Raw genomic sequence first — 26,380 nt, forward strand, 5'->3', positions numbered from 1 at the left:
TTTTTCGACAAAATTATTATGAAAAACAGGAATTAGGGGATCTTAGGGATGTTAGCTATCTGTATATTGGGGACCTCTATCCACTTCACTTTTCGATTATCAAAAGTTATTTTCATCATTTGTTCAATGTTTTCCTTCTTTTGGTGTCCACGGCGTTGAAAATCCTCGGGCGGTCCTATGATTTCATTTAAATCATCAAACCGTCGATGGAAACGACTTACTGTAGCATCTTCAATTCATAAACGGATAATCGAAATGCCACAAAATTTTGGCTGAAGTGGTTTGAGTGTTTGAAATTTCAGTTAATAATATCGATTTTTTGTTGGAGACGACATCTACATGTGATATGTTTGGGGCGAGAATGCAAGCGTCTCTGGCAGCAACACTTGCGATAAATTTGTAAAAGGCGGCACACAAGAATTGAACAAATTTTCGCAAATTATTTTATGTGGAGGTCAAAGAGGCGCCTCATCAGTGGAAAGAAAGAAAGAAAGAAAAAAAACTCAATATATACATCTGTCTCAGTGCCAAGAGGTGCGGACCTGTTAAAAGTTATCGCTAAGAGTAGCTATAAGTACGTTTCGAAATACGTGGTAAAAGATTTTACATCATCGGCGGAATCTTTTAAGTTTGGTGCACTTCGGTTTTCTTATTTTAAAAAAATTTCTCAAGATTAGAAATGGAATGTCTGAAATCATCAAGAGACTAATTAGTGATCAGTCCAATGCCCCTCACTCTTTGCCCATTGATCTTTGCGTTTGTGCCTACAGCTACTACAGCTACTTGACCTTAAATTAGCTGCGAGTGTATATCTTGACAGAAGTAATTGGTAACTTTCAGTTTCCGACATTGCCGCCCTGAAAACAAATCCCTTGAAATCCCATGAAATTATGCAGTGCATGCGTAACCCGGTTCTCTTTTTTTTTTAAATATGAAGTCGACTCGTTCATTACAATTAGGTTCTTATTGTTCCATAGGAAAATCGAAATTGATTAATAGTTGTGACGACCGATAACTTGCTAATAAGACATAAAGTCTTGTTGCCTTTTAAAGTGCAAGTGATTTTAATTGGTCGTTTGAAATAAGACTATAAAGGGTAAGGGAAGGTAAGGGACCGACAACTTCGCTAATAAGACATAAACTCTTGTTGCCTTTTAAAGTGCAAGTGATTTTAGCTGATCGTTGGGAATAAAGCTATAAAGGGTAAGGGAAGGTAAGGGACCGACAACTTCGCTAATAAGACATAAACTCTTGTTGCCTTTTAAAGTGCAAGTGATTTTAGCTGATCGTTGGGAATAAGGCTATAAAGGGTAAGGGAATGCTTCTTCGTCTGAAACTTATATTGTGTTGAATTGTAATCTAATGGATGTGCGAAGTTCAAGAGTAGATGTGACTTGCTTTACGTGCACGCCCGTAATAGATAAAAAACTGAAACAATCTCGAAAAAACTGAGAATTTTTTTATTTTCTTCTTTAATTTTCGACTCTGCCTTTTCTCCATGTATTTATCGGGGAAAATTTCAGTTTCCGTGCTAGAAAAAGGGTTCCGATCGGTTTACTAACACCCTTACGGTTAACGATTAAATGTATGCTGCTTTATCTTATTATAGATGGGAAAGATGGGAAGCGCTTTTGATATTTCCGTGATTTTGGGGTCAACCCCAGCCAAAGGCACAAGAGATTCCCGAAGAAATTACAAGTTTTTTCAGAATATACACAAGACGGGGCTAAATATCTAATATATGTAGCGTTTCTGCGATTTTGGGGCCAACCACAACCACAGGCACAGCCACAGGAGACTTCCGAAGAAATTACAAGTTTCTTCTGAATATACAAATAAACGATAGATTTTTATAAAGGCACAGTTATCTTGGATAAGCAAATAAATTTGACACGCCCGCTAATATGGGATAGATTTCTTACGTAATATTCTAAGGGAGTTGGAACAATCTTATATCTTGTAAGTTATTATAGTGCAAGGAAGCATAAGCAAGGCGAATAAAAGCGATCAATTCGCACTTAAGAATTGCGAAGCGGTGGAAAATGGAGAAGAATTGCGAAGAAATGGAAAAAGCTTATCAGACTCGCATTGAGAAAATTCTGCATAAGACATCGTAAATGAAATATACATTGGCAAAATCGTCCCATTGCTGTAACTTGTGCAAATCATTTTATAACATATGGAACATTCAATTTGATGGCTAAGTAAATATGTTGTTCCTCAAGCACTTTCGCCAAGAAATAGAACTGAGCAAATGGAATGATACCTTGAGAAAAGGCAAATATTGCGAAGGATGACGATTTTGTAATCGATTTTAGCATATATGTTTAATGTATGGAAAAACCGAAAGTTCCGACCATATGTGCCTGGAAGGAGTGGGAAATTACCACTGATACTAATGCATAAGGTCGAGCTTCTTTTTTTTGTTGTCTGACATTAATAATCACCAATAGTTCTAACCACACTTGCGCTGAAATTCCTAAGCCATTGCAATTACTTATGAAACTTGTTGTTGTACAGCAATTGAAATGTTAATCAAAATTTGTTTTTTTTCTTTTGTTTTTCGCTCTTTATAGGAAAAATGAATTCAAATGAGAAACAAAATAAAATTAATTTTATATATTCATTGCTTATGCATGTGGATGTTAGCGACTGAAAACCGCGACTACTGATAGCATATATATATGCATAGATATATTTTTATATATACAAAGTTTTCTAAAACATGAGAAATAATACGAAAAACCGGAAACTAACGAGTATTACCAAAGAGAGAGAGAGAGAGAGAGAGAGAGTATTGAAGAAAAAAATTTATAAAATAAAAGTAAAATTCCATGTAATTGTAATTTTAGTTGTAAATTTTTGTCTTTTTTTTTTTTTTTTTTTTTTTTTTTTTTTTTTTTTTTTTTTTTTTTAGTAGAGACGAAATGTTTTTATATCTGGATATGTGTGCATAAGAGTGAGCAAGTGGTTATGAAAATTCTAGAATTCTTTTTTTTTTTAAAAAAAAAGGACCTAACAAAATCCAAAAAAAAAATCGTGGTACTCTACTTTAAACCCAACACTACAAAACAACATTCAGCGCATACCCATGTATATACATATATATATATATATATATACATACATTTGCATATTAGTCGTGACACCCATATAGTCAACGAATACTTATATATAGATGCATACTTATGCATTGTATGATATAAATACATATACACAAAGTAATACGTTATGTGTAGCAAAGTATTTAACACAGCTTCCTGTTGGTGGTTTACTTCCGCTTGTATTTTTTGTTATTTTCTTTTGTTGTTTGTGAATTTTTTCTTTTTTCACTTGTATGAGTTTTGTTCTTCGCGTAACAAATCCATCCTTTTTCCATCTACATGCCCACCTCATAGGAGGTTTAATTTTTTGTTTTTTTTTTTTTCGAATATTTCGCTGGCGTCCTTTTAATGTTTCTTTGGTCTTTAAGTCGTGTTTACCGCACTCTCCACTTTGACGTCTCACTTCATTTCCGCCGTTTGCGTATATGTAAGCAATTTTTTTCCTTTCCCACTACTAAGCAACATTTGTTTTTTTTTTTTTTTCTATCATTTTTCTTTCCTTCAGCAATTTTTTGTTTTTTTTGTTTTAGTGGGGTTTGTGTTTGGTTTGTTGGTAATTTTTTTTTTTTTTTTTTTTTTTTTTTTTTTTTGCTTCGCCATTTTTGGTATTGATGTCATAGTTGGTATTGCCTTAATGTTGTTGTTGATGCCATCTTTGTTGTTTAGTTGCATCTTGACATGTAGTCAGTTTCTGTTCTTTTTTTTATAGCCATTGCTGCACTCTCCAGAATACCGTTTTCTTCCTACTGGTCGAGTGTCATTTCTTCATTATGAGAATTCTTTGTGAATTTTTTTTTTTTTTATTTATTTCTGTCCATCTCTACAGCAGTGTGTATTTTTGTGATTTGATTGCCTTTTCTTTTATTTGAATGTTGTCTTAGAAGTTTCGTTTCGAGTTGAAAGAAAATATCGACTAATGAAATTGTAATGAAACTTTATTTTCTTTTTTTTTTTTATGATCGTTTGATATCAATCACTGAGTGCTATTAATTTTTTCCATTTAGTATGTTTGAAGCAGTACAAGCAGCAGTTTTAGGGTGCAGTTGAAAGTATTGCCTGTATTGCGGCGTTGACCATTTTTTCCATTAAAAATATTGCCTACATTAAGGCTTAATGAAAAATTTGTCTTTCAGTTATTAATAATTAAACTAGAATTTTGAACGAGATATTATGATAATTGTGAGGATTGTTTCTGGAAATTATTTAACGATAGCACCACTTACTGAAACCAGGTTATGTAGATTATATAGAGGTCTATTGGATAATATTGATAATAACCTTATTTTTAAAATTTTGTACGCTCCCCTTTTGGTAGCTTGGCTGAATGTTATTCCATGCTGTTTATTGCATCCATGCCTCTTGCGTCCTGGATTTCCCACTTTCACCAAAAGTCTTTGCGTCTAACTTTAAGCTCCACGGATGTCACTCGTGCTCAGGAGCCCGCTCACTATCTCACGAGTACCTGTGGGCAGAGGTGACAGTATTGGTGTACTACAGATTGGTGCTCGTCAAGATCCTTCGGGGGGAAGCTTGCATATTTACATACACGTCGAAACCGCGGTAGAAGCTCGTACGTCCAATTCCTAGTTTGAACCCAGCAGTTCACCAATTTGTGAGACTTGACTGCTGGGTGCGGCTCTTCGGGGGTTTCGCGGTGGTTATGGTTTCTATCATTCCTAAAGCGAATAATTAGAAGTAACGACAAGGTAGTGTATCCGCGTTAAACCATCGAAAATATCTGTAGGTATCAAAGATTGAGAAAAAAGGAGAAAATGGCGAACGTTTCGATATGGTCGAATTTGACGTGGCACCCCCAGGTTTGATTGCCATCATATGAAAACAGATTACTATTAATGGTTTTACTGTGACTTCACTTGGGAATCCTAGAATGTCTTTATTGCATTAACCGATAAATATTGCTATAGATTCGTTAGTCTTGTTAAATGAAATTAAATTCAGTATTCTTATCCGTTCCTCTAGGAATTTTCGGCTCATCAAATCTAGTCAATGGATATCAAACTATGAATTGGTTTAACTTGTTTAGGCTTTCATGCAGAAATTTGAATGATGTTCACAATGTACCGTTGACATCAGACCCGTTACGAACTCTACAAAGAAAAACGTCATACTTTAACAACATACTAAGTAAGTCGTCTAATGATGTTGAAGTCAACTACTGATGTTGAATTAGGTGTTACTGGGGTTTTTTTGGTTTGCGTCCTTTTAGTATTCATTCGCATCTCGACGTTTATGGTCCAAGTGTCGGGGTTGGACGTCAACATACTTTCGCTCTGTAGTTTTCTTTCATAAAAATTGTTTTACATTTTTTTCTCTCTTATTAAATAATGTAATATTGATTCTAATTAATTATCTTTCTATAAAAATAAGCTTAAGGCATGTTCTAACTCTATTATAAATAATTGCATGTCTAACTTTCCTGTAACATAATATTATAACTGAATTGAAATTGGAATAATGATGTACGGTCTATAAAATATAAATCATTATGGTTGACATCAAAAAAGTTCGATTTAAAAAATTGCCACGACATGTATTATTTAGTCATCATGATGTAATGATGATTATTGATTATATTATTATTATTATTGATCCCCTTTTTCACATTGAATAAATACTAGAAAGTCTTAAACAACGCGATGATACGCCTTGTTTTTTTTTTCTTCTTCGAGATGAACATTGCAAGTAACTAAAAAAAAAAAAAAAAAAAGAAGCCGCTACTAAAAGTATGCCATAAAAAACTTTAAAGTGTAAACCTAAATGCAGGCAACAATTTTTTGTATTCTATATCAAAAATTCTTAAATTCTTCCGGTTGTTTTTCTTAATTTTTCTAACTTTTTAAATCTTCTTTCAGTTGCTTTGATTTAATTTTAATTTAAAAAAAAGAGCCTAATTTCTTTTTGTCCTTTTTGCAAGATCTGAAACAATTGTTCATTAGTTAAGAAAAAAAATTTGCAACTATTGGTTCATTTCCAAGAAGTAATGTTTCTTTTATTTTCTCTTTCTGTTTCTGTATATGATATTTAATGGAAATACACACAACTCATAAGATGGGCGATGGGTGGCCTTGTATATTGTATTTTTTTATATATAACTCTTCCGATGGTCAGTGAGAAACCAACATATACATGATATCTATAAGCGGCGGGGAGGGGGAGAGATGTAGAGGTGTGAGATTATTGGTCTTTCCCTTAAGAGTCCTGCCTTCTTTATGTCTATGAGTATGAGTGTATGTGCATGTATTTGTAGGGCTAGCTGACTATGTACTGTAGAAGTTTCATTAACAACTACATTGATATCAGATTTGTGCAGCATATTCTTTTTCGCCTTACGCTACCTTCTCCAACTCGCTGTATGCTTATCAGCATTTTTTCCCGATTTTTTTCCTTTTTTTTTTTTTTTTTTCTTTTTTCGTATTTCTTTTACAACTAATGAAGCCTTTCTTGCTATTACTTGCTCCCAACTCTCTCCACCCGTGACTTGTACATAACACTGAGCTGGATATATTTGCTGTTTTTCCATTTTTCTTCTTTCAATTTTTATTTCTATGATATTTTTTTCTTGCAGGGAATTATAGTTTCAGTTTATGTGTATATGTGACTCTTGTGTCCGTTCTATATGCTAATCCCGCCCTATGTTTTGTGCTAAATACTTAGAGAAGAGTTTTATTTTTTTTTTTTTTTCTATTTTGCGATTTTTTTATTTTTATTTTGTTAAATACATTTGACACCCAAGCAGTGCACCCCGTTAACTTGGTCCCCGCTCTCTGCGCTTTGAGAAGATTGAAAAAAACAAATCTTATTTATTTGCATTTCTTTTTTGCTCTCAGGATATGGTAGCCTTCCCTTGTCCACCTTTCATGGTGTTAATACTGTCAGACACTAGCTTTTACATACTAATATTCATATGTATATGTTGTAAAAGTGTTGCTTCACATATTTAAAAAAAAAAAAAAAAATAGGAAAATATTTTTTTTTTTTTAACAATTTTTTCTTTTTTTCTCGTTTGTGTGGTATTAGTTTACTTACGTGATTTTATATTCAGTGTATTTCTTCGTCTCAATTCGTTATTATTATTTTTGGTTTGTTTGTTTGTTTGCTCTCTCGCTTGCTTGTCTGTAACTCCTCATGCTTTACTATCTGCACTCACACCCCGATCTGCAGTTTTTCCTTTCCTCTTGCTCTTGCGTTTAACCATTGAAAGGATACATTGCAAGCGAATCTATTCTTTTTTTTTTTTTTGTTGTTTGCGTTTTTCTCATATATACTTATGTACACTTGCAGATTTATATAATAATTTTTATATACATACATATATAAATTTCTCGTTATTGGGTTACATTTGTACTTGACTGTTCTGCGTGTTTGTGTATAAATGTATACGAGTGTTTCTGATTTAATTACAATTCTTTCGGTAGATAATCGAATTTTTCTTTAGCATCATCTGCATTTCGATTTCCTTCTCTACCTCTTTCTCTATCTCTTTCTTTCATTTTCATTTTCGTTTTTGTTTTTTTTTTTTTTTCGTTTTCTTTTTTCCTCTTGCAAAAGCATCTTCACTTCAGCTTATCCTTGTTATGCGTGAGAGTGTGTAAATGTGCATGCATATGTCAAACTTGTCATTTTCTGCGTCCTTGCAACAACAGTAATAAGGCTTTTTTCTTGGGAGTCTCTCGCTGTATATGGTTTATGCATATATATAAAATCAGTCGCTTATTTCTTACACAGAACAGCCGTAATGGAGTATCATAGTCTATATTTTTTTTTTCCTTTTTGTTCACTTACCGCTGTTTGTTCTCTTCTTCTTCTTCTTCTTTTCGTTCTTCTTCTTTTCCATTTCATTTTCATATGCAATGCGTTGTTGTTCAATCAATATCTGTGGATAAGGCAGCAAGCGCAAAAAAAAAACAAAAAAAACAAAAAATAAAAACAAGAGCAACAACAAACAGCTCTAACAATCATCAAGGAAAAGAAAAAAAAATGCAAGTTTTCCTTCCTTCCTGTGCAATTAAGTTTTGAATTTCAAACGTTACACATACGTAAAACTTTTTTTCTTACTTCATAAAGAAACTTTTTTTCTTTTTTTTTTTTTTTGTCTTTCTTTTCTTAGTTCATAACACATTCTTTATATCAATGTAAAGATATTTTGAACGTTTTGTTGTTGGAATTTTTTTTTTTTTTTCTTTGCTTTGATTTTCTCTGTGCATCGTTTTCTGCCTGTGTTGTACTATACCAATCAATTTTTCATTAAAATTTTCTTGAAAGATATTTTTTCAGTTTTTTACGTAAGGTAAAGCCTTTGTTTTTTAATTTCAATTTTTCTCTTGTTTTTTTTTTTTTTTTTTTAAAACCAGATTTAATGCGAATGTAGAGCTTTTGTTCAATCACAATCACAAATACTTTGAAAGATTTATTTTTTTTTTTTTTTTTTTTTTTGCTTAAGATTTCTAGAATATTTCTTTTTTCTCTTGTGCTTAGCAAACTAACATGCTTTTAATGTAATCTTAACCGACGGACTTAACGTTCTTGCTGAAATTGAGACAATGTTCATAATTTTATTGTAATATGTTAGCCTAAAGCAAGTCTCACGACAATTGTGATACAAATAACTAATCACTGCATGTATTATCTTTTCAATTTTTAAAAATATTTTCCCCATAAAAGTAGGCAATAGATTTTATTCTGTTAAGATAAGTCGGGGGATGTTCCAGATCAACTCCAATTTTTCTAATTGTTTATTTTTTGCGACAAGCCTTTCGCATCGACACACAAGTAGCACACTTTGCCATTTTTCCCAAGGACTCAACTATGAGCCACACCTCGCCACCAATTTACTATAAACTTTCAGAAAACAAACGCACTTTTTTTTTTTTTTTAGTGAAACAATTTTCCTTTCAGTTTATTCTTATAGAAGAGAAAAATGCGTCTTTTCTGCAACATCTGTGCCGTATAAACGATAGTTAGCGTCGGCCGCTGAAAACGCATAAATAACTACCACATGTGAACAATATCAATCGCTTTATGTAGAGTGCTTCGGCTGTCTCGGCATTAGCCATCCGCCGTGAAGCACCTAATGATTGCCGTATATGGATGCTATTCATCGCAAAGAGGTTAAAGGAGCTAGCTAGAGCGTTCTCTAGAGCGCATATGCGTGTTATTTTGAGCCTAAAGCTTGATAATCGAGCCCAAGACTTTTAAAAATATTTTCCGTCTAAAAGCAGATTTTGTTATGTTTCAGATTTTTTAGGCCCTAAGGATACTGAATATTATTATTATTATTATTATAAATTTAGCCAGAAAATAAATTCTAAGATTAAGGCCTTAAAGCGGTAGCATCTAAGGCTCTCCGGCTTTATTTAAAACTCTATTACACTTGAGATTTGAACCCATGACATGAACCCATGAGTTGGTAGTCGAGACTCTTGCCTACTAGGCCTCTCAGGGGGATATTATTATTATTATTGCAATTAATTTGGCCAAGGAAAGTCTTAAAGCACAATCACCTGAGGCTACCGGCTTTATTGAACACTCTACGGTACGGTACGTGCCGTACAGTCAAAGACTAAAGTCTTACAGCACTATCAGGTTTATCAAAAACTCTGCCGTACTTGGGCTTTGAACCAACGACCATTGAGATACTAACTAGTTCAAGCACGGCACAAAGCCATCTTTACTTTAAGACAATTTCCCGCACAGCTCTGTTTACCTTAGCTTTTGTTACCTCACGAAAATTATTCTAGTTTCTTGTGATCTTTCAACTTTTGGTTACTCATCTGTGCGAATTTCGATAATATTTTCGGTTCAAAAATTTTCGTACAAAGCTTTGCTTTTACAGCAAATTTTCTTGCACTGGAACTTAAACTGCGGTCATTGCATTTATTCCAATAAGTGACAAATTGGATATTTTGTGAAAAATTTCTTACAAGTTTGCACGTCCGATAATGTTTCCCTACCAAGCAGCAGCAGAAGTGCAAGCAAAGAATATTGTGTCGACATAAGAGTGTTAGACCTATGTACATTCTCGCAAATAACATTCCGATCGAGTTATCACTGATTACGATCTTTATACAATTTTTGTGCTGGAGTACTTTTGAAGTAGTTTTTATCAGTTCATGGTTTCAAAAAGGCAACGGAAATACTTCAGATATCAAAGATTAAAGTTTCGTAAGATCACTACATACAAGATTAGAATTTTTAACTTAGCGTTTTGCTTGCGTACTGTAACGCTCTTCGTATTTTTCTCTAGTCTTACATGAAGTGGTTGGCCTATACAAATACAAGGACATAATACAAGAATTTTAAATCAATTTAAATATGGAGTACCGAAAAGCTGGACTATCACCTGAACATTGTATAATAAGCCCACAAGCTTAAGGTGAACAAGAGAGTAACTCCAATCTTTCGGTTTTATATACCGTATACAAATTACTATTTGTGTGGGCATTTTACAGTTAGCAAGTTGGAGTTGTATTTGTGCAGCTTCTTTAGATATATGCTTTGGAACTTTGGAGTTACAAGCTTTTCTTGCCTACGATGTAGTTGCGTAAATAACTCTATTGTAAAATCATGTATATATATATATATATCAAGTTTTTCATTTCGGTTTTTGTAAAGCCGACACAAACGTAATATATATTCTCAGTCGGCCAACTAAGCCACATTTAGTAAAATATTTTGCCAACCTACTACATTACCTTAAGGGTTGCGAATACAAATGTATCGCCCTAAGTGAAGTATACCTTCGCCTTGTTTGCTCATTTTATTATTAATTTAATCCTTAAAAATCCTAAGCAAAGCATTATTGCACAGCAGTCTTTCTATCAAGTGTATTATCTATTTCTTTTTTATATCTCTTCGCGAAAGTATTGATTCTATTCCGTTAATGGCTTAAAGACTTAAAGTAAATGGGAGGACGTCAAAAATTTTTACATCTTGATTTTAAGTAGAAATTTGAGAGAATTTCCTAAAAGTAGGCAACAAAATTATTGTATCATATATATATAGATATATATGCTATATTAAAGTGCTTATTTATCATCACGAATGGGGTTAAGTTGTCAATGTTTACAAAAATATTTATTTCCTAATTTTAAAATTTAAAAAAAAATTGTTCAAGAATTAAGATATGACTTGTTTTCCATTAATAAATTTAATTTTATGTTTTCCTTTAAAAAAATTAAACACCATATATTCCGTTTTAGAGAATAAATTTTTTTTACTCCTAAAAGTAAGCAACAATTTTCTTTTGTGGTTCGTTAATTACACATGCTTCCTTATAATAATACAATGTTTTAATTCCTCCCATGCTAAATGAAATCAATTTCTAAACTATTCCCAAAAAAAAAAAAAAAAAATGTTTTCTAACTTTTTGAGGTTAGAATAACATAAAGTTTATTATATGCAGTATAACGTAACATTGTAATATCGAAGCATATCTGCTGAAATTTCCGTTTGAAAAAAAAAACGACTCAAACCCTAATATGTTGTCAAATAAAAAAGCTTCCTCTACAACATGGGTTCATTTAAGACGGATCCATACAACACGGAAGATCCATTTAGACTTCTTTTTAACATGGCCAATCACCCTGGGGACCTACCTTAGCAGCCGATGAAAAACAAGTCAGCAACGACAAAAAGTGATAGAGTGGTTGTGTCCCCAACCGTCTATCGTCCTTGAACCGGACTTAATCTGACTTGCCAATTGAAATTCGACTACTCATGCGGATCACATTCGTACAGTACGCTAAAAGAGACTCGTTTAATAAGATAAAAAAAATGAGGAAAATTTTATGGTTTTATCACGTCATATAACGATTAGGTCCATAAAAGAAAATAGAAGAAAATACGTATATTGATAAATTTTTAATATAGCTCTGGTGAAAAACATATTTATTACTCAGTAGCCATAAAAATTGCATTCGCATAATCCAAGTGAGTCGTATAACACGGAACATATGTATCATGTTATATAGGCAGCTCTATTAAAAAGCGAAGCGAATTTAAGATATAATAGAAATTTTTTCAATTACAGTTAACGACATCTAGCAAAATAATCGTAAAGTAAACCTAATCTCCATGCGTACATAGTTCTGATTGGCTAATGTCAATAACAAACTTGGGGACATTTATTTTGCAATGATATGTTGCCACAATTTAACCGATGATACAGCGAAGGGGAATGGGAGTAGTGAAGTGAGGGCTGGAAGACAGGTGATTTTCTGAATGTTTATATAACATGCACAGACCGCTTCGGAAGTAACGGTTCTCTGTAAGTCATTTCGTTACAGTTAGATATATTCGTCAGAGATCTCCTTTGAGCCAGATCACCTAGGTTTGTCTATCAGCTAATATCGGAGCTCCTTATTTATCGCAACGGTTAAGATGAAATGTCGAATATGAGCAGATTTGTTAATTACCTGGTCTGCCTTTTTCGTTTGGATCTTTACAAGCCTCTTTGTACTTTCTCTAGTATCTCTGCGTATCCATGATTCGGCTTAAAAGAAGCGTTTTACAACCTGACTTTCTAAACAACTATTTTTTGAATATTTTCGAAAAGAAATTTTTTTTTTAAACACAAAAAATTTTATTGGAAAAAATAGAGAGTACAATTTTGGAAATCGATAATTTCTCTTGAAAAATTGTAAATTTTTGTTTACTAAAAATGATAATGTTGGTTTCGCACTGTCAAGAGCTGACTGCTGCAGCTGCTATGGATTGGTGGTTATTATGTTTTTTTTCTTTTTTATTCCTCGTACGAAAAATTACTCAATCATTAAATTGATGTCGTCGTTATAAATTCTCATACGTTAAAGTAGTAGAGAGAGCCCTTTGAACTTATGCTTTAAAGATAGAAAGGATGAGAAGAGGTGGTGAGAAAGATAACAAAATGTGAGAGAGAGAAAATTAAGGTAAGCAAAAAAAAAAAAAAAATGCTTTAATTTTGTACTTATTTTGCAATAAAAATTAACATTATAGTGTAATTTAAAAAGACGACCATAACAACAATACTCCACAATAGTGTACAGCAGCAAAAATCTTAAGAGTTAAACGTAAATTGAGTTGAAGAAGTACACTTATTTATACCAATTACTATAACTTAGTAAAAAGGTATTATTTGTCAAAGAGAGAGAGAGAGAGAGGCAGACAGAGAGAAGAGGAACATAAGCCCATCATATAGATTTATTTTTATATGCCAGCAAGCAATATATATATATATATATATGTACTACCGATCAAATGAAACACTGAGCCGCGCGCATACACAATGAACAACTAGTTCAAACGATATGTTATTACGAAGAAGAGTAGTGAGTACATGCATATGCACATATCCACATGCCATACACATGCATGTGTACATATCCACATGTATGCATATATGTTTTATATGGCTACGTGTACGTATGTATATTTTACCCTACCATCAAGTGCTATATTCTTATTTATACGTATCGTACAATGAATAACTAAGTGATTGCTTCTTTCTTTATATTCGTATTGTAGATGCAAACACATGTTTCTGTTAAGTATTGTAGTCGCTCGTTGTTAATGTATTTATTGTGTGAATAACATGCGAGAGATTGTGACGCGGCCCACATACATATACACAAATACACATATATAATTCTACCGTAAGTGTAGTATAACTCGTACATCGGATTACCTGCGATATATATATATATATATATATATATATTCGTATTACATTTAACTGACCATACAACGCTACTCTTTCTCTTTCTTATTCTCTTTCTCTCCGTCTTTGTCACTAATATTCTCATTCCAGTAACTACTGTTGACGATTTATGCTCGATTTTACACTAAAAAAAAAAAAAAAAAAAAAAATGTTTTTTTCTTCACAATAAGCATTTGTTTGAATGAATTGTTTTCCTTTAAATGTATAAGTTGTACCTGCTATCCATTATCATGGCATGGATAGAAATATATTAATAATGTTATTCCGTTTGTAACAATACGCGTATGCACATGTATATGTAGACGGTGCTATGCAATGTTAAAATATTTTAATAAAATTTTCGTTTACAGTACTCTCTGCTAACGCATCGATCCATCGATTCGATATTGTATAGTGTTTATTGTAGGTGGTGAGTGTCTGAGATTCGCTTTAGGATGGACATTGAGTAATTATTTGTTAATGCTGTTGTTATTATTGTTGCTTTTTTTTTTGCTGATACCAACACCTTGAAATGTATGCTTTTTTAATGGTTGGTTGGCTTATTAACAAACAAAGTCGTCGTCGACATGTTGTATCTTCATTTCTTAAATATTCATATATCAAACAGTGTAGGCGATTAGAAAGTTTCCACTTTGATTGAACATTTTGATTATGTGTGATTTTTATGTACCGGTTATAGATGATGAGGTCTGTAATGCAGAACCACAACAACAAAAATGTTGACCTTATAAGAGAAGACCTTTTCTATTTATCCAGAAAAAAGAATTTTTTCATATTTCCTATAAGCTGTATTAGAAATACTTAAAATATTTAGGAATGGATTGAAAGAAGGTCGGAAAATGTTTAATTTTTATCCTTATATCTAGCATCGAAAACAGGATGAAGTTTGCTAAACGCAAAAGACAACTTTATAGATTCCATACATATATATATATATTCTTGATCATGATTGCCTGTGTATCCCTATGGTTGAATGTGTGTGTATAGTGAACATTCTGGCGATCGAAAAGATTTATATATATATATGTTTTTATATTCATTTTACCAGGCCTTTGCCTGAACCCAAAAGTTGATTTCATAGATGCATTGAGGTATTCTTGATCAAGGCAATATCTCTCAATCCGTCCGTGTGTGGATATATGCAGTAAACATTCTGCCAATCTCAAAGGCTAAGATATCGGTTTCAAATTTGGCAGACGCTTGGCAAGTACCTCCACTCAGACTAGTGTTGAAAATGAACAAGACATGTTAAAGAATATAGCCAAGGACACAAAGTCGACCGAAGAGACCTCTGTTTCACTTGCTACAAGGGAATACGTTCTTTTTAGGGATTTATCCGCGATAATTTTATAAGAATGAAAGCAGACGGGCACTCCCATTTTTTTCTTTGCTTTTTATTTTTTTTAAGATAGGGGGTATAAAAGGTTCTACTACAACCGAATATAATTTGGTTATTCTTTTTTTTTTTCTTGAGGCTCAATTTGAATATTAAACTTCTAAGAAAATAAAATAAAAAAATAAATTCGTAAGTTGTTCAAAAAACTTGACGTCAGCATTATTAGTTGTTAACGGTCAATGGGCAAATTTAAAAAGAGAACAATAATGCCTCTGTAATAGGTACCAGAAAAGACAGGTGTATAACAGTTACTAACTTAAAATTTCATATAAATATTTTTTAAAGCAACAAAAAATTTCAAGCAAAAATGTTCCTTATCAACTGAAACACTTAATGAGTAAAAATGCAGTGTACTTGATGTTGGTTTGCACTGCCAAGTGCACAGGTTCGACAATTCGTCCATGTATGTCTATTCTTTCATACATCTATACAAAGCTAAAATCAAGCACTATTTTCGGCTCCATTTTGTGTAAAAAAGACTAATCATTTTAAAATCTATTATATATATATATATATATATATATATATATATAGCACAATTTTACTTTAGCATTCCGCGATATTAAAATCTCAAAAATAAAATACAAAATAATCACCTGTAGGAACTCCTCTTTGTCCATATTAAACTCGTTTGACGGAGAGTGGTGCGGAGAGGAGGCGACTTATGGTTACTTGCCGCTTCACACGCAAATATTCCACTATCTGATGTTTAGTGTAATCAAGTTAAAGAATCTCAGATAAATTCTACTAATCTCTTGAGTTTGTTAGTCGCATTGAAAGGCATGGTTTGGAACTAACATACTTTGAAGACCTAAAGAATTGAAAATTTCCCAGAAATGTAGCTTAATATTGAGCTGTGTATTTTGCCAAGATACGGATTAAAGCTGATCCTGATTTATTAATTAACTAATTTAGAGTTTAATTATGAATGGTCATAATTATAATAACTTAACGTCAATATATCAGATTGCAATGAAACCAAGACATCTCAAGACTCAATTATTCTGTAAGAGGGCTAACGGATTAACTTGTAGGTAATACTTGATGCTCAGCATGGAGGAGTAGTAAGTTAGTTTCACATAGATGGGAATTATATGCAAATTGAAGAAAACGCTGGCCTTTGACTAAGTTATACCATGAGACCTGTTATTATTTATTACATAACTATTCTACAGAGTAAATATAAAATTACTTGACTTCATAATCAGTATATGGCAAGATCTCTTTTATTGGTTGTAGTGTAGATTATTAAATATACGTTGATCCTTACAACAACCGATTCTTATGGTATGCGTCTTCAAATCGAATCATTACAAAATCAAATCAAATGAATTTCCTCTAAAAATTTTCTTTAGAAAAAGATTTTTGAGGTAAAAATTTCCCTTAGGATCTCTCGCTTAGCAGTCGATTTTTTTTTTTGATGAAATTTTTTCGAAATTATCTGCTTCGACAAATGTTGAGAAGTTTTCACATCCATCACCCAAGGATGAGCGATATATTCATTTTGTCGAAATGTTTGCAATGCCCATAAGTAAATTTCAGAGCTGCAAAGTAAGTTGTGTTCTTGATCGGCATAAAATTCTGAATAGATTTAATTATGTCCGTCTCTATGTTTCTATAATACATGCTTTAAACAGTCTCCTAGCCGTAAAAAGAAGACCATCGACTTTTAATTTGCCAGGAATATTGGAAGCTCTTACACGCCGATTGGTATTGAAAAAGGGCCAAATTGGTTGAAGGGTTGGCTTACGGCGCTACGCCAATTGAGAAAACGTAGGTTTTTTGCTTATTACTCATAAACTAGATCAGATAAATCTACACAAATCTGAGCGTACATCCTAGGGGTGATATTTTAATATCTGTGCAAAAATATAAAAAAATTACCACGCCTACAACTTTACTTTTTTTTTCACTATTTTTATAGAAGCAAGCTCCAACAGCCGCATATAGTATATAAATTCTTGACCAGTTTCAAATTCGGAATGTCCGTCTGTCCATCTATCGTTCTGCCTAACCGCGTAATATCTAGGGTAAAAATTGCCCCGTTCATCAAAGAGACGATATCGCGTGCAAATATGCAAAAGAATTTGAAAATGACCGAAATCGGTTAAAGGATACGCCCGTAACGTGGCTGTGCGACAAAAACTGAGAATAATTTGTATTCTGTGTTTTTTGCTCCTTACTCACTTAAGCTGCAACATATTGAGTGAATTGTTGTGAAAAAATTTTCAAATAATAAAATGGTTTAAAATTGACTCCCCCGCAGAACAATTCGAAAACAAACAACATACTGGTCAGATAAAATGAGTTTGTGATTAATTAAAAATAAGTTTACTTTATAAAGTCACTTGGGCACTTACCTACGAAACACAAAGAATCAAAAAAATTTGTATGCACAACAACAAGCTAAAGACCTACAAGAGTTTGCGAGGCAATTCTCGATGTCTGTGTGTCAGTCTTAAGATACCTTGAGTTTCAATCCAATACCTTTTGTATTTAAAGATTTACAACTTTTTGAAAACTTGGTTGCAATTTGTTATATGCATTGCATTTTTTCTAATGGCCACGCCTCATAAATAAGCTTTTAAGTGCACAGTTTCGAATATATCGACCTAAAGAATTTAAAACCGACCTTAATAATTAAAAAAGTTCTAAATCCGTAAACTGTAAGCGTGAGTCGGGCATGCACCTTTTATATTGCGGCCGCACCCTATAGCTCTTTCCCTGCTTTTTTCTCCCTGACCATCACCGTGTTTTTATACACGCTTAGAGAACATCATCGAATGTTTGTTTATCCCTAAATTCTAAATGACTCCCGTGATTCTTCTCATAGCTCAGACATTTAGTTATTAAGGACCCACTTCTTGACAAACGGAATGGACTAAAGGGCAGGCTTGGATAAATAGCCCAATGGTGGACTTTATGGACAATTAATAAGCAAAGTTAATCTTTTCTCTTAGATTTTTCTTTCATTTTTCTGAAGCCTTAAGAGTTTTGAAAGGGATTTGATAGGACAGCGACCGGTTAAGAATAGTAGGAGCATTTGTTAAGACTTCTCATTTACTCTAAAACTGTTAATGCATTATTGGATACAAGACACTGTTAAAAAAGTTGTGTTTTTCGAGTTTAAGAAACGAGTTCAGACCTTAACCCCCCGCGCCTTATTTTTCCCGGACAAGAACATTGCTTAGAAAAAAAATGAAAAAAATGCTCTAAGCTGCCGTTGTCTACTGTCTTTTTCAATCCACTGTTTTTCAAACGTAATCATATAAGCGCGTTCCATAAGAGTATTTATGTGTTTTTGTGTGTGTATACATACATATATATATATATAGAGGTATCTTCACGATAATTTGTATTGGTGAGATGACTGTTTATGCATACATCAGTTGAGTCTCTTTGTTGGCATATTATGTTATGCTGACACTGTATAGGAGCATTATTTACCGGTCGTGGATGTGTGTGTGTGTGTGTGTGTTTATCTATGTATACGTAAATATATATAGGCACAGATAGGTATTATGCATGTGTGTAAATGTATTTATGAATGTGTGTAGGTATTTGTGTTGCTTGAGCATTCAAGTAAAAAAATTGGGTTTTGGAATTTTTTCTTGCTTTTCTTTGGCTTCAGTATGATTTCTTGCACGGTTTTTGAGGTACGACGGTTTTCTTTTTTTCTTTCGTTTCTTTGTGCGAAACACATTCTCTGCACAATTTAAAAGAAGTAAAAAAAATAAATAAAAATAAATAAATAAATAAATAAATAAATAGATAGATAAAATGTGAAAATAATTTTTTCAAAAATAAAACGTGTTGTGTGTGCAGCAGATTTTTTTTTTTGTTTTGTTGCTTTCTAATAATAATAATAATATTCACAAAAAAAAAATAAAAAAATAAAATAAAAAAAGGAAAAATAAATAAATAAAAAAAAAAAGTTTTTAAGAAATTTTGCTTCTAACATGAAAAACTTGTCCAACTCTTGTGATGTAGGCGTTGAATAGGCAAGTGCGTGGTATGCGTCATAAGTTTCGCTTTAAATACGCCGAAAGTGGGAGTGCGAGTGTCAGTGTGTGTACGTATGTATGCCATTGTTTGTGCAATATCAAGTGCAATTTCTCGAGGGGCTTTCCTTGTGTATTACTTTAGATTTTCTTTTATACCTTCAAGCAGTAAACTTCAAATTGTTTGTTTTTGTGTACAGAACTTTTTTTTTTCTTTCTTTTTTACCTTAAAATTTCTCTTTTATTAACACAAAAAAAAAAAGAAAAAAGCAAAAAGGAATGTAAAAAAGCAATTCATGAATACTTGTAAATTGGATATTAAAGGGATTTCATTTCGCATATAATAATATCCAAAAATAAAAACAAAAAAAGAAAAAAAAGAGAAAGGTAAGCTTTTTGTTTTTTCTTTTTTTTTTTTTAATTTTTAGGCATAAAATCTACCGGATGTCTTTGCATCTGCTCTTCTCGCTCACTTCATATACATGCATATATACATATATATATATATATATATATATATATATCAATACATAATAATCAACCATTTTGTTTTCTTCAATCTTTGCATAAAAAATCCGTAGCCTTAATTTATTGTATTTTTTAAGCATAAGTTTCCTTTATGTATATCTGTGTATATGAATGATGTGGCATAGCAAGCAAGCCCTTCACTTTTTCGTGTAGCTACCAGTCGTCGCTGCTGTCTTTTTTTTTTCTCTTTAACTTTAGTTTTATTGATCATCGGCAAACCTCGAAGAGCATAAAGTTGTTGTTGTTGTTGCTGTTGTTCAATTATTATTGATTAATTATTGCTGACACGTAGTCAAATAAATAGTCTGTCCGTTTGTCCGCTTTTATTGGTTTCGCCCTCGATCTTTAACTCTCTTTTTCTTCGATTCTCCTTTCCTTCTTCTTCTGTTTCTTTCTCTTTCTCTCTCTCTCTCTCTCTCCCACTTACCTCACTTTTCGCCAACTTTGCCTGTCCTTTTCTATAAGGTATTCTTTTTAGTCCCTTTTTTAATATTATGGCCATGTTACGTTGTCGTCTACATTATGTGTGCATGTAGAGTAGGCACACAGTTACTAATAAACTGGTTTATGCTCCCTCTCTCTCTTTCTCTCTTTCTCTCTCTGTCTCCCTTTTTTTTTTCTTAATTTTTTTCATATATATATATATTTTTTTTTTTGAAGGTTTATTTTCGTTGCTTTATTACAAACTGTAATTTTGGATTTTTTCCCTTAAAATTATTTTCGTTTGAGATTTTTAATAACAAATTATATTTTTCCCTACCAGGTGAGTTGTGTTTTTCACATCTGTTTTGATGATAAGTGCGGTTCTTTTTTTTTTTTTTTTTTTTTTTTTTGAAAACTGCTTCACACACGTTGCGGTCAAGGTCGGTTAAACTTCAATATTATTAGTTTTCTCTCAACTACTAGTGCCCTTAAAACAATTCTCTTAGCCAGACTGGTTTAATTTAAACATTTTTAGTCTTCTTTCCGATTTTCGATTAGTTGCTTCTTTCCTTATTTTTTTTTGCAAAAGTTTCCGGAAAAGAAAAAACAAACCGTTTAACTAATTTGTTTAGCTTAATCTCTGCCACCCATCAATGGGTTAACCGACGTTTCTGTAATTTATCTTGATTTCGTAGGTGTCTTAGCTTGTCCAAACGACAATCACTCTTAATCCTTTTTTTTTATAATCATTATAATTAAATTTCAAATTTTTTTTTTTAAAAGATATCGACTAACGCTTCTTATATCCAGCTAAGTATTCGTGGTAAGTCTCTCAAAAATAAGCTTGAAAACAGAGTCAATTGCGCTTTTCAAAAAGTATTCTACAAAAAGCGTACCGAATAAATTGTGAAATTAGAAATTAGATGCAGCCAAGTTGTAATGCCGTCTTTGTCTAGCCTTGTCTGCTTTTATTTACGACGTCGTCTCTGATTCTTAGCAAAAGTAAGTAATTCTTTTCCAGCATCTTTTTCTTCGTATGACGAGTATATACGTGATGGAAAAAGTGCAAAATTTTGGCATGATCTATCCGTTCTCTGCGAATGGCAGGCATATTCGTCATCGCTTCGCTTACAATTTCGATTCTTTACCGCTTTGTCCATTAATACATCGTTCAATAATTCGCCAGCCGGACACATAGGTGTCGTTTGGAATGGAAAATTCACATGATGAAGGAACATGAAAGGAAAGAAAATGTTATTTCATTTCGCTCGTTTGTTCACGAGTAGCATAGATTTCAGTGATGCTATTTTTGTTATATTCAAAGCAATGGAATATCTTGTATTAACATAAATATACTTTTTAATAAGAAAAAATATTGCTCAGACAAAGTATTTGCATTAAAAGTGTGTTGTCAACTCTTGCCGGTGAAAAAGGACCAACGAAACAAAGTCGTATGGACATCAATGTTTACATGAAAAAATTTAAACTAGAGTTTCAAGATTTACCTAACATGCTAACAGGCACTAGCAGTGGACATCGGATTCTTTATGTTCTATGAGAATTTGGAAGCAAGAAAATTAGTTTTAATATCGGACCTGCGCATCAGTAATCTAGTGGGTAAGCATCGCGACTGCCAAGTCTGTGTTCGCGGGTTCAAAACTCAATACCGTAGAGTTTATATTGATTATAGGTGTAGTGAGTGGTCAGGCGATTGCCGATTGTGCACACAACCACTAAGCTACGTCTACTTCCTTTTCATTTTCCGACCGTCATTATATTATATGAAGAATGAACATATCCTAAGTCAATGGTTATGCAAAAAAAAAAAAAAAAAAAAAATGTATTCACAATGGATTAAACAAACCGTGACCTCTTGTCACGAGAACGGAAATATTCCATGAATTGGAACATTCACGAAATCTACCATCCAGCGGCTGTTATGTACTTATAAAGATCAAACGGATAATTCAGGGAAATATTTACATGAAATGATGAAACCGTTGTTGTGAACGCGTTTTGATTAACGATCTTTAAAAATCGTTCTATAGAAAAATAAATGAAATCTTGGAGAAATGTTGGCCAGAATGCGTCACTCTTGAAGAAGAGTATATTGACTAAAAATGCTTTTTCTCATATTTAGTTCTACGAATTATTCACCTGATGATCGGTTAAACGTTTCAGCTTAAACGTTTCATTCTGTCCTTCTCTCCATCTCAATCGCACGGCTTCACTTTTAAAACTAATTTCCCCAAGATGTTGAATTTTTTCTTATCACTTTACATACCGAGCTTACCATCGTAATCGATTCAAATCGATTTGACAGAAATTTTACAGAAATTGAAAATTCTCAACTTCCTTTTTCTTTTATTATTTATATATATTTATTATTTGTAATTATTATTATTATTATTTAAATTGTCAGAGAAAATTCGCTTGTTAGCTATATAGCACAATTACCTGGAAACCATAAACAAATAAAGTGGAGTATGCAGATGTAAATAAAACAGTGTATATTATGACCAATAGGTCAGGGGGAAGTATCCTACACGTGCATAAACATGATCAAATGATCAGAAAGAAAGAGAGAGATATAGGGAAAGTGGTATAAGCTGCCTGGGAGGCGTGATGGTGCATCGGTAAATGTGATGTCGACATTGATTGAGTACTTACTGTAGTTGCGGACTCACGCCAATCATAATTAAAGGATTAGCTACCATTGGCTCATGAAGGCGTTGGAACTTTTATCTGCAAATAACATTAGCTGTGAGTCTGCCGTACTTTTTTACAGAATTCACAATATAACTGTAATTCTATATAGGATTGTTTCAATTCCCACGCAATTCTGCGTAAGGGATGCCAAGTTTTTGCTAATCATAAACAAGAAATATGGGTGCCTTTGTATGTTTTACGAAAGTGAAGCCAAGTTGAAAATGCAAATTCTGTACGAATTCTAAATTCTTTTCTTTCGATTTCTTTATCAGAATGCTATATAGAGTGCAACAAGAGTATCACTATTATAAAACGGGGTGTGTTCACAAAAAAAAGTGAATTTTTTATTTTCCTCAGTATCAACTCTATTCCCTTCAAAGTAATCCACCTTAGATGTCATACATTTGTGCCAGCGCTCTTTCCAATTCTCGAAGCACGCATGATATGCGATTTTTGACATGGCCTTGAGTATCTTCAGCGATATGGTCTGTTATCTTCTTATTCGTGATAATAGCCCGACCTTTCATGGGTCTTTTCAGTTTTGGGAAAAGGGAAAAGTCGCAGGGGGCCATGTCCGATGAATACGGTGGTTAAAGCATGACAGAGGTCTTGCTTTTTCCAAAAACTGCGACGGTTCTTTTAATCGAAATATAGCAAATTTGACAACAAACTTTGCTGCCACGCGTTTGCTGTCCAAAACATTCCTATATGTGATATACAATCCCGTCTATACGACACACGGTCAACTATATCGAGAGCAATTAATTTTCGTTCTATACTAAGAGGGATTAATAGTCAAGTCCGTGTTAGAATTAGATTCAAATAGTTCGTACTTCAGTTCAACCTCCTAATGGTGATTGAAAATTGAGTAAAAAGTGAAGCTTTAAATTGGTATTCCGCCGTAAATAGGGGAAGTTTAGTCATAGTTAGGTCTTTCCTCATTTTTCTTTTCTTGGAATCTTGATCAGTCCGTGTTATTGCTATTATTATTATTGTTTATGAAATCTTTCGGTACAGCATAGCATGAAAGTTACTGGAACTAAGAATGTGCCATCTACGGATCGTAATTCCCACAAATATGATATGAGAAATATGGGCATTTCCGATACCGATTCATCCCATCATCGTCCTATGTGTATTCTAGGTCGTCTGCCGAATCAGACATACAATGTTTGACGAACACTTCATAATACCAGACATAGGTTGTTGTCTCGAACCAATCCCTAAATTTCCTAAATTTGGAGGACTACGAGCATGGGTGGGTAAAATGGATCTTTTAAGTCGCTATACGGATTGCCTGCCTGAACTGTAATAAAAATAGAGAACTTAACGTCCAGCCTCTTTGCTTTATAATTCTTCTTTCATTATCTAAGATATCGAACGAGAATATTATTTGAAAAACTCAAATGACTAAAAAAGACCCTTTACTTTCTTTTAGTGGGGAATTGAGTTTTACCGTCTCTCCTTCGTTTCTTTCATAGAAAATTATTTAATTGAAATTTGCAAAAACTTCGGCTAAATATGATTGAAGAAGAGTAACAAACAAAATCATTGAATATTTAGATTAAAGGTGTTTGGCCTTCTTTTGATGATTTAATTTCTGGAAATTCCATATTTCAGTAAATTAACTAACTAGGCCTTCTTCTCTTCCACTTATTATCGATGCATGCTATCGACAGAAAATGCTCTACTAATAGCCATACCAGATAGGTATTAATATGAGTGCACATATGCATAAATAAATATTTTATTTATTTGAATGTATGTGTTTGAAATATACCGTAGCTGCTATTGTATATGGTTTCACCGGGCACAGTTTATTTATTTTTTTTTTTAATTGAATTAAATGAAAAAAAAAAAAAAGAAAAATCAATTTTTCCATAAAGAAAAAGGAAAAAAAAAATAAAATAAAATAGTGGCAAAAGAAAAATATATATGTGATGTGAATGTGTTCACTGGTTCGTTGGGTCGCTGGGGAAGGCCAGGTGGTCAGTAATTGGAAAAATGCTCGGGTTTTTCTTTTTGCCTATACGGGAGCAGAGATTCATTCTCATCATCATCATCATCATACATTGATTTGCTTACTAATAAATGAAGATGGAATAAAAAAAAAAAAACAACAACAAAAGAAAACGAAAGAAATAAATAAATAAATACAAAACAAAACAAAACAAAAAATCAGAAAAAGAAAATTACATTAAAATATTCCACTTGATGTGCATATATACGACGTACGCATAAACGTGTGAGCATAGGTATGTCCTCATGTATCGAAGAGCTCTGGTGGTACGTGACGACGTTATTGCAGTATTATAATTGATTTTTACACTAAATAAATCATAAATTTATTGCGAATGCAATAAATTGTATTATTTGCAATCATCTGAGGCACTCAACCAACCACTCAGCCAGCAACAGCAGCCAAAGCAAGCCAAGTCAAGTCAAGCAAATGAACGGTTCGAGCATCATGATTTTTATTATTTCGGCTAAACGCTCTATATACAATATATGTATATATGTATTTATATAGTGACGTCTCCGATATTTATACATATATACATATATATATATTTATATATATATATATAAAATAACAGATGAACGATGCATTTTTATGCAAAAACTTAACCGGCACGTATTTCACTATTGTTTCTGTTTTTTTTTTTTTTTGTTTTTTATTCATATCTGGAAAAAACATTATGGTGTTAATTGTTTCAAGATAAGAAAAATATATTGACTGCAGCATTCGTGCCAAAGGAACACAGTTGCTTTTGTTGTTGTGGGGTTACTTTGGAAAATATTAAAATTAAAAAAAAGGAAAAAAAATAGAAAACATTTAACACAAATACGAGAGATATGTCGTGCTGCGCGACTATCTATCTATTCGTTCCTCGTTTAGCTTATGGTTTCATGAATATTACTAGAGAAACCAGCAGGTTCGTCTAAGCAGATCGATAATAACTCAAATGGAATTCTTCAGCTTGTATATTAACTTGTATATTATTCTATTCCAAGTACAAACTGGGCTTCTTGGCGTCTATGGAATCAAATTTTATTATTATTATAATTATTTTCTTCTTTTTTTTTTGTTTCATTTTTTTGTACAGTCAGTCAGTCAGTCAGTCAGTCAGTAAAAGTCCCGCTGTTTAGTTTGTAATCATCTTCAACTTTTAAGTAAGAAAACGAGGTATTAGCACAAAAATTTTAATCACACTTACGTCAATTGAGATCAGACCAAATTGAAACCATTTAGAAATAGTTAAACATTCATAGTTAGGCATACAAAGTTGGCTTACATGTTGTTATCGTATTTATATATATAAATTTTTTTTTTTTTTTTTTTTTGTAATTGCTGTGGCTTCCATTGGCTACAAATTGTTTAAAGCCAAGCAACTAAACAACCAACCAACAGTCAGTAATAGTAGTAGACATATCAGGCAAAGAAAAAATTGTTTCTTTCTTTTTTTTTTTTTTTTTTTTTTTTTTTGCTTCTTGTCTGGCTTGT

At 32.6% G+C, this 26,380-nt stretch overlaps 1 protein-coding gene and 1 long non-coding RNA gene across 3 annotated transcripts in view; both read left to right on the forward strand.

The window, feature by feature from the left end:
* Positions 1-26,380, forward strand: part of LOC119638587 (transcription factor GAGA) — a 117,344-nt gene that overhangs the window by 41,205 nt on the left and 49,759 nt on the right. The window lies entirely within an intron of this gene.
* LOC119638589 overlaps positions 1-26,380 on the forward strand; it is a 90,779-nt gene that overhangs the window by 35,925 nt on the left and 28,474 nt on the right. The gene's annotated exons all lie outside the window — the stretch shown is intronic.

The sequence above is a fragment of the Glossina fuscipes genome, unplaced genomic scaffold, assembly GCF_014805625.2.
Source record: "Glossina fuscipes isolate IAEA_lab_2018 unplaced genomic scaffold, Yale_Gfus_2 91, whole genome shotgun sequence".
Taxonomy (NCBI): domain Eukaryota; kingdom Metazoa; phylum Arthropoda; class Insecta; order Diptera; family Glossinidae; genus Glossina; species Glossina fuscipes.